The following is an 8,242-nucleotide window of genomic DNA, read 5'->3' as shown; positions in this document are numbered from 1 at the left end:
GGATGGGAGGATAATGATCCCTCTATGATTAAGTTATCACATATTCTTTTACATGCGAAAAAGAACGTTGTAACACAATAAATCATAACAATCATATATAATCTCCCTCAATAAAATAATCTGCCCAAAGCAAAGATAGCTCAATAATAGTCAACTTGAATTGTTCAGTTATGTATGATGATGCTTCAAAGAGGTGAAATTAAACTGTTTGATTGTCTAATTAGCTATTAATAGTTTTATATATATATATGCTTCAAATGATTATATTCATTGTCAAAATATTAACTTCGTTTCATTTTTGGTAACTGAAAGTTCCTCAGATTTTTTAAACAAAATGTAGATGGTGTCCAGATTTGACCACATTATGTATGAACAACAGTGAAAGGCAACTAATACATCTAGGAAAAATTTGCTATGCAAGTTGCAAGGTAGTGAACTAAGTTATTATACCTATAAAGTTGGAAGCTAAAGCTTTGAATATATGTTTACAGAAATAGTTTAGTTACTTGGAAATGCTCCAAACATATATATTTGACGTCTCTTAAGAAGTCAGAAGGAGAATACCTGAGAGAAGAGCCCTGAAAAAAAAGAAAATCAGAAGCAAACACATAGACATGCACACTTCCTTTTGCAATGCTATGAGAGAAAAAATTCTTGCTGTTTTGAATTTGTGATTATAAGATTGTTGAAATAGTTGAATTGAGTGGATTATTGAATTTATTTACAGTTTGAAAAGTTGTGTGACATTAATGTTGTCAAAAGGTTGAAAACGTTAAAATAAATGCCTTTCATTATAACGTTTCTAAGAGCTTTGTTTTGCCAAGAAAGTGTTGTTTGAGAATGTATACATTTAAAGATTTTTAAAGAATTTACATAGTAGTGGTGGTGGTTGAATTACACGAACATGTTAATTGACTCCATGTGTAATACCATCAAAACTGCTCTAACAGCATGTCATTTGTCAGAAAAAAACCTCTTTCCAATAATTTTCTCTCATCTAAATCAAACATATTGAAGATTGTAAATAATTTCGTTGAACACATCTCTAGACCGACATAATAAACTGGACATAAATAATAGTTCAATAATGTTTGAACCAGACCGTCGAAGAACAGAAACCAGACAAGCTGACGATATCTTAACGATGTCTTAGGTTTGCGTGCTTCTTGTCTTATAACATGTGCCGCTATTTTTTCTGTTGTGCTAGCAACAAATACACTTTAAAAGACTGCAAGCGAGTCGACTCAAATGTCGTTGGTGTTTTGACAAATAACTCGACGATGACGTTTTGTCGATGTTTACCTCACGTAAAACTTGCAGGTCTTCGTATATACTGCACGATAGGTTAGGACTGACGTCACGTGGTAGGGACGACAATGCCACTACTGCTGATGGTTGTATTAATGGATCATTACTTAACCCTATTACAAAAATGGACGATTGGTTGCAATAAAAAATTACAGAAGCTGGAGAATAATGTGGATAGTTCTCCTCTATAAAAAAAGTTTTAAGATATCATTGCTGTTTGAAAAGAATGATACAAATAATCAAATGAAAACGTTATGAGGCAGAATGTTGGAGTTTCGATTTTACGGAACTAAAAATCATCTAAAGCAGGGGTCTCAAACTCAATTTACCCGGGGGCCACTGGAGGCAGAGTCTGGATGAGGCCGGGCCGCATCAGGTTTTCCACAAGAAAAGCTCTTACAAAAACATTCCAATGTTATCAAATGTCTTATTTTTTCATCTTATTTTTGTGTTAAAAAATAAAAATAAATTAACAAATTCATAAGAAAAAATAAATCAATTAGTAATAAATGAATAAATTGAAAATGAAAATATAATAATAATACAGCAGATATAGAAGACTGAAGAAAATATAGTTGCTGACCAGAGAAATGTAATTATTATTATTCAGATTTAAATGTCTGTATTAGCATTTCTTTAACATTTAACTTTCTGAACATGAATGGAACATTGAACATAAACTGTTCTGAACATGGCTTCTGCCTACTTCTTGCTGCTAGAGGTCTGGCAGCGCTTACTCTAGCATAGCCGAGCCACAGTTGGCTTAAGGGAGGAAGCAGTTGAGACCCTCAGTACGGCTTGAAGATGCTCATCAGTAAGTCTGGATCTGTACTTGGACTTATTGAAGTTCAAGGTAGAGAAGAGCTTTTCGCACAAGTATGTGCTCCCCAAAAGACACATGGTCCGCTTGAACATTTGGGAAAGCTCAGGGAAGCTAGGGGGCAATTCTCTCAAAAATTGCCCGAGCTTGTCTGCTTTTCCACTCACCTCCCTGAACTTGGCTTTGAGTTCAGAGTTGCACTGCAGGTCAATGAGCTCCATTTGAAGCACAGGAGGAGCACCTTGTACATAAAAGGAGTAGGGTCCTCAAAAATTTGAAATGTGGTTCTGTGCGTCTTGAAATCCGCAAATCTGTGATCGAATTCCTACTGTAGCTTCAAAATGACATCCACATACTCTTCACCACTGAACGGTGTGCCTGCATCCATGAGTACCTTGCATGCTGGGAAATGGCAAAGGTTTGTCTGAGAAAGCTGGGCTTTCCATAACATAAGTTTTGTAGAGAATGCTCTCACGTTGTCATAGACAGCACTGACAAGTTGCCCCTGACCTTGTAGCTTCTTGTTCAGTACGTTAAGCTCATGTGTCATATCAACCAAAAAAGCTAAGTCCATGAGCCATTTTGGATCACTTAGCACAGGAACAGCAACCCCATCTTTCTCCATGAAGGCTTTCACTTCGCTCTCAACTCAAAAAATCTCTTCAATATGTTTCCCCTGCTGACCCAACGTACCTCGGTGAAGCAGAGCACATCCCCATATTCTGACTCCATTTCCTCTAAAAAAGCACGAAACCTTCTGTGCTTTAAGCCCCTGGATCTGATTTGGTTGATACATTTCACAACGAAAGACATCACATTGTCAAACTTCAGGCATTTGCTGCAAAGGGCCTGCTGATGAATAATGTAGTGCAGAGCAATGGCCTCCTCCACACCTTCCTCTTCCAGTTGGTTTTTTTTTTTTTTTGAACAAGTGCCACCAGTCCTCCCTGTCATTGATGGCGCTCCATCAGTTGTTATTCCAACAAACCTCCTCCAAGGCAAACCGGCATTCTCAATGGCATCACACAGCTGGTGAAATATCTCCTGAGCTGTGGTCTGGCCATGCATTGGAATCACTGTGAACAACTCCTCTATGACTTCAAAAGTGTCATCAACACCGCGGACAAAACTGCGAGTTGGGCAGTGTCGGTGATGTCTGTGGTCTCATCAAGAGCGACTGAGTATACAATATGAAATAATATATATGAAACATTTTGCTTTCTCACACAGTTGATCATAAATGTCACTTGACAGGTCAGAAATGCGCTCTGCTACGGTGTTGGCAGAAAGGCTGATGTTGCTAAACTGACCTTTCTTTTCTGGACAGACAATACATGCAGCCTGTAATATGCACATTTTTAAAAATTCACCTTCTTTGAATGGCTTTCCTGCTTTAGCAATCATCTCACTAACCACGTAGCTAGCTTCGACTGCTGCGTCATTCTCTTTGGTTGCTTTCTTAAAGAAATTTTGTTGCCTCAGTAGATGTGTTTTAAGATTAGCAACCCGGTTGACTCTCTCATCTCCCTGGTATTTTGCATACTCCTCAGCATGTCTAGTTGTGTAATGATGTTTCAAATTGTATTCTTTGTGCACTGCAACTTTCTCTGTGCAAATAAGACACGTTGGGCTGCCTCTGTGGGAGCGAGAGAGGAGAAGATATAACAGTATCAAACTCGGGCCGCACTAACATGAAACTTTGATATTGAGGTGGGGGCCGCAAACTTTTGTCCGGCGGGCCGCAGTTGGCCCGCGGGCCGCGAGTTTGAGACCCCTGATCTAAAGTCTAAATTTCTTTATTTGAGATACTCTCTAATGAAAAAATCGGATTTGTTTGTGTCACATGTTTTTGAACAACGCTTCTTGTGTTATGTGAAGATTATGCATGCGTCTGTATGTGTGTATGTGTGTGATGCTATCAAGGTATCATCAGTTTGTCGATGATGTAAGCTATTGACACTCAACTAATTCATTTATAGTGTACTGATTGCCCTCCTGATAACTTGCAACAGACTTTCATCTCCTGATGTGCGCTGGCTGGTCAAGTCGAGGAGGACGGCGTGAGCGTGCGTCTCTATTTTCTGTGTGTAAAAGAGAGAGAGAATTGAAAATTGAATTGAGTTATTTATTTGATGGGTCGACGACCCTTTCAAAACAGGGCGCGGTATAAATTTCATCATGGGCCGTAGAACATACACAGGCAAAAGATGTAAGTGACATAAAGTACTTAAATACGTTCGTATTGTTTTAACCACATTACCTAGCACTTACACTCATTCCAACCATTCTTCGTTTGCTCTCTCTCTCTCTTACTTCCATATACAGCTCGCGCGCGTACACACACACGTACGTACTCGCGCACACTCCAATCACATAGAAACCATTTTTCATTAGCTCTCTCTCTCTCTCATCTTCCACACCTACACCTACACACGCACCCATGCACGCGCTCACATACACATTATTAGGCCCTCGGTCCCAGCCTTTTGACCAGTCCTGTGAGTCCAACCACCTAGGTCTAGCTCAACAGGCACGGTCCCGCGGGACGCAGTCTATGACCGCATAAATTTCCAGAATGCAGAACTATCGTTCGTGTTCTCCAGTAAGAATCCACACGTTCCTTGGTTATATTTTCTTTGTTTCCTCACAAGTATGCTTTTGTAATCTGTCCGAGCTTGGCTGTAGGCTTGTTTATCTGGCATTGATTGTGTTGGAGTATATTCGTGGAATAATTTCCTTGCGCTATGTTTCTTTCTACTTCATTCCTTGTCGAACCACTTGGCACCTGATCTTTGTGCGTGTTTGCCTGTGTACACCCTCTTTATCAATCTCTGTGCCAAAGTGAGTAGGAAGTCAGTGAAGTGTTGAATAGCTGCGTCAGGGGATGTCTGTATGCATTTTTAAGCTTCTTCTAAGATTCTCTGACTTTCTTTCGAGTTTACTCTGTCTTTATATTCCTGTTCTTTTGATGGGTTTTATGTAAATCTAAGTGAGCACTGTTTTTCGGTAGTCCCTCCTGCATCTTGGAAACTGTTTTAAATGTACATCTCAACTGGCATGTGGGAGGACTCTACTCGTGTTGTCATCTTTACTGAACACCTGGTGGTTAGGTCAGAGTTACACATGAAGCAGTCCACCAAGCTATTACCATGGGGTGACACGAAAGTGTAGCGGGCAGAATCGTCGCCAGAATCACCATTTAACACAAACAAGGACACCGGGGAGCACAATTCGACTAAAAGACGACTAAAATAGTTTGTTTCTGTGTCTTGTGATTGTCTTTGGTTTTCGTTCTGCTGTGTAAACCATCTTGGGTCAGCCTAAGGGGTGACCTCCTGAAAATTGACTTTTCCACCCCAAGGGACTTTCTTCCTTCAGGTTCCGAATAGCCTCCTCAGTCTCTGCGTAGGACTTGCAATCTCTGTGGTTAAGTTTTCGTATTCTAGTTGTTTGTAATGATACTCGGGTCAGTCGTCAGCGGGAAGATTTAAAGCTTGCTGCAGTAATCTATCCAGTGGTCTAGGACAGCTTTGTCATACGGGTGACTTTCGCTGTCATCGATAATTTCACATAAAAGGTCACATCTAGAAATACCTAATGGTTCATAGAATATAATCATATGTATATTGCGATGACAATTAAAATTAGAATGAAACAGAAGTTTATCGTAAGAGTGAAATTTTCACAGGAACCTTTAAAAGAGTAAATATCGCAGATTGTCATGGAAAGAACTGTCGCGTAACTGCCCCCCGACGTCGCCGGATGCACGCTCGCAACCGCTTAAACACCAGCACAAACATAAACACTCGCTCGACCAGAGGCGGTTCGTGAGGTACCAATCGAACAGCAGCTGAACGCAGACCACACAGGAATGACAAAGACAAAATTTATGGTACAAAACAAATTTATTAAATACATAAAATAACACTAAAAACAAATATCTAACTCTTACAAAAAAAAAAAAAAAAAAAAAAAAAGCAAAAAGATAGATTAGAATAAACTAAAAAAAAAAAAAAAAAAAAAAAAAAAATGCCCTGTGCACAGGCGAGAGACAAACACAAAGAAGACACACTACCCGCGGGGTGGCAGGTCAAATGTCCGCTCAAGGTGTCCGCTGGCGGCAGCTCCCGGTGGGCCCTTTTCAGGCACAAGACGTGAGTGATCTTAATATACTCACAATCCTAATGCCTAGAAGTTCCATTGTTTATTGACATAAACAAATAAAAAGACTCTTATCAGATGAGCTGTTTGTTATTAGGACGGTAATCTAGAAGAATTAAGAGAATGTGCATATGTGCGTGGAGGGGTGAGGTTTGCATATATATAAGTAAATATGAGTATATGCGTGTGTGGGTGTGGGTAGTATATCTACATGTATTAGCAAATATGTGTATGTGGGGAGATCTACATATACAATCGGACCTCGATAAGTCGAACTCAAAATGACCCGAAAAAAAATTCGACTTAAAGAGTTTTCGAGTTAGGGAAAATGGCGTAATAGGCGCAGGTTAATCAAGGACAATGTTTTTCCTGCTTAATTACTGTATTATAACCGTTTATTATATTATCGTTTATACGGATGCATGTAGTACAATACTGTACTATCGAACAGTACAATTAAAAGATGACTAACTTTTTCTGCGGTTGACAACGTCTTCAGCTGACGTTGACCACTTGCCATGTCTTCGGCACGTACCGCACGGCACAACCATGCAGACACCAACTCTAGTCAGTGCTCGTCCCGATAAGAGACTGACAAAGCCGTCTTTCTTGAGACAGTTCGGAACATAGTTTGGAACAGTTTGAGACATAGTTGCGTCTGGTTGGTGATGACTCAAATTTCGACTAACGGAGTTCATTAATGGAAGCCAAAAAAATCTTCCAGTTAAGATCTAAAATACATTGGTCTTATGGAAGTTGGTCGGGAACTAACATTAATTATAATTAATTCGATATAGGGAGGTTTCCGAGTTAGAGAAGGTCGACTTATCGAGGTCCGACTGTATAAGCAGAGACGTGTGTGTTGGTGTGTGTGGGGGGGTATTTTTTATATATATAAGTAGATATGAGTGTTTGTGGTGGTGGGAGGGAGTACACATGCACATACAAGTGTGCATGAGAGAAGGGGATAATATATGCAAATATGAGTGAGTAGGGTGTGTGTGTGTCAGGGGGTATTTTATATATACAGATATATGTGTGTCAGGGGTATTCTATAATCTATATGGAGATATATATGTAGGGGGGGGGATTACATATATACATAAGCAGACATAAGACTGTGAGCCAGGGGAGGTGATGTTATACATGAGCAAATATGAGGCTGTGTGTAGGGGATTATATATATATATGCAGATATGAGTGATTTTGTGTTTGGGGGAGGGGGTGTATATATATAAGCAAATATGAGGCTGTGTGTGTGTGGTGGTGGTGGGTTAAACATGTATACATAAGCAGATACAAGTGTTGCATGGGGGGGGATTATATATCCAAATAAGAGTGAGTAGGGGTGTGTGTGTATGTCGGGGGGGGGGGGGGTATTTTATGTATATGCAGATACATGTGAATGTGTGTGGGTGGATTATATATGTATAGGCAGACATGAGTATGTGTGTGTTGGGGGTATTAGATATATATACACATAAGCAGATATGATACTATGTGTAGGAGGATTATTTTCATATATATATAAGCACATATGAGTGAGTAGGTGAGTGTGTCAGGAGGTATTAGATAAATATATATGTGCAGATATGAGTATGTGTGTAAGGGAGGTTACATGTAAATAAATAAAAGCAGAGATGAGTGTATGTGCCTGGGGTGGGGGGGGGGTACATAAATGTACATAAGCAGCTATAAGGCTGTGTGTGTGTGGGTTACACATGTATATATATAAGCAGACATGTGTGTGAAGGGGGATTATATACATATGAGGATATGAGTAGGTGTGTGTGTGTCAGGGGGGGAGGCTTATATATATATATGTGTGCATGTGGCTTGTGTATATAGAAGCATCAGTGGGTACATGGACGTGTAGTTATGAACATGTCTGTAAGCCGAGACTCTTGCGAAGGGATCCGCTGTCAGTCTCGGCGAACCAGAACCCGGCCGTAC

The sequence above is a fragment of the Pomacea canaliculata genome, linkage group LG9 (assembly GCF_003073045.1).
Source record: "Pomacea canaliculata isolate SZHN2017 linkage group LG9, ASM307304v1, whole genome shotgun sequence".
In the NCBI taxonomy this organism is placed as follows: Eukaryota; Metazoa; Mollusca; class Gastropoda; order Architaenioglossa; family Ampullariidae; genus Pomacea; species Pomacea canaliculata.
The sequence above is the reverse complement of the archived record's forward strand: the minus strand, read 5'-3'. Positions refer to the sequence as shown.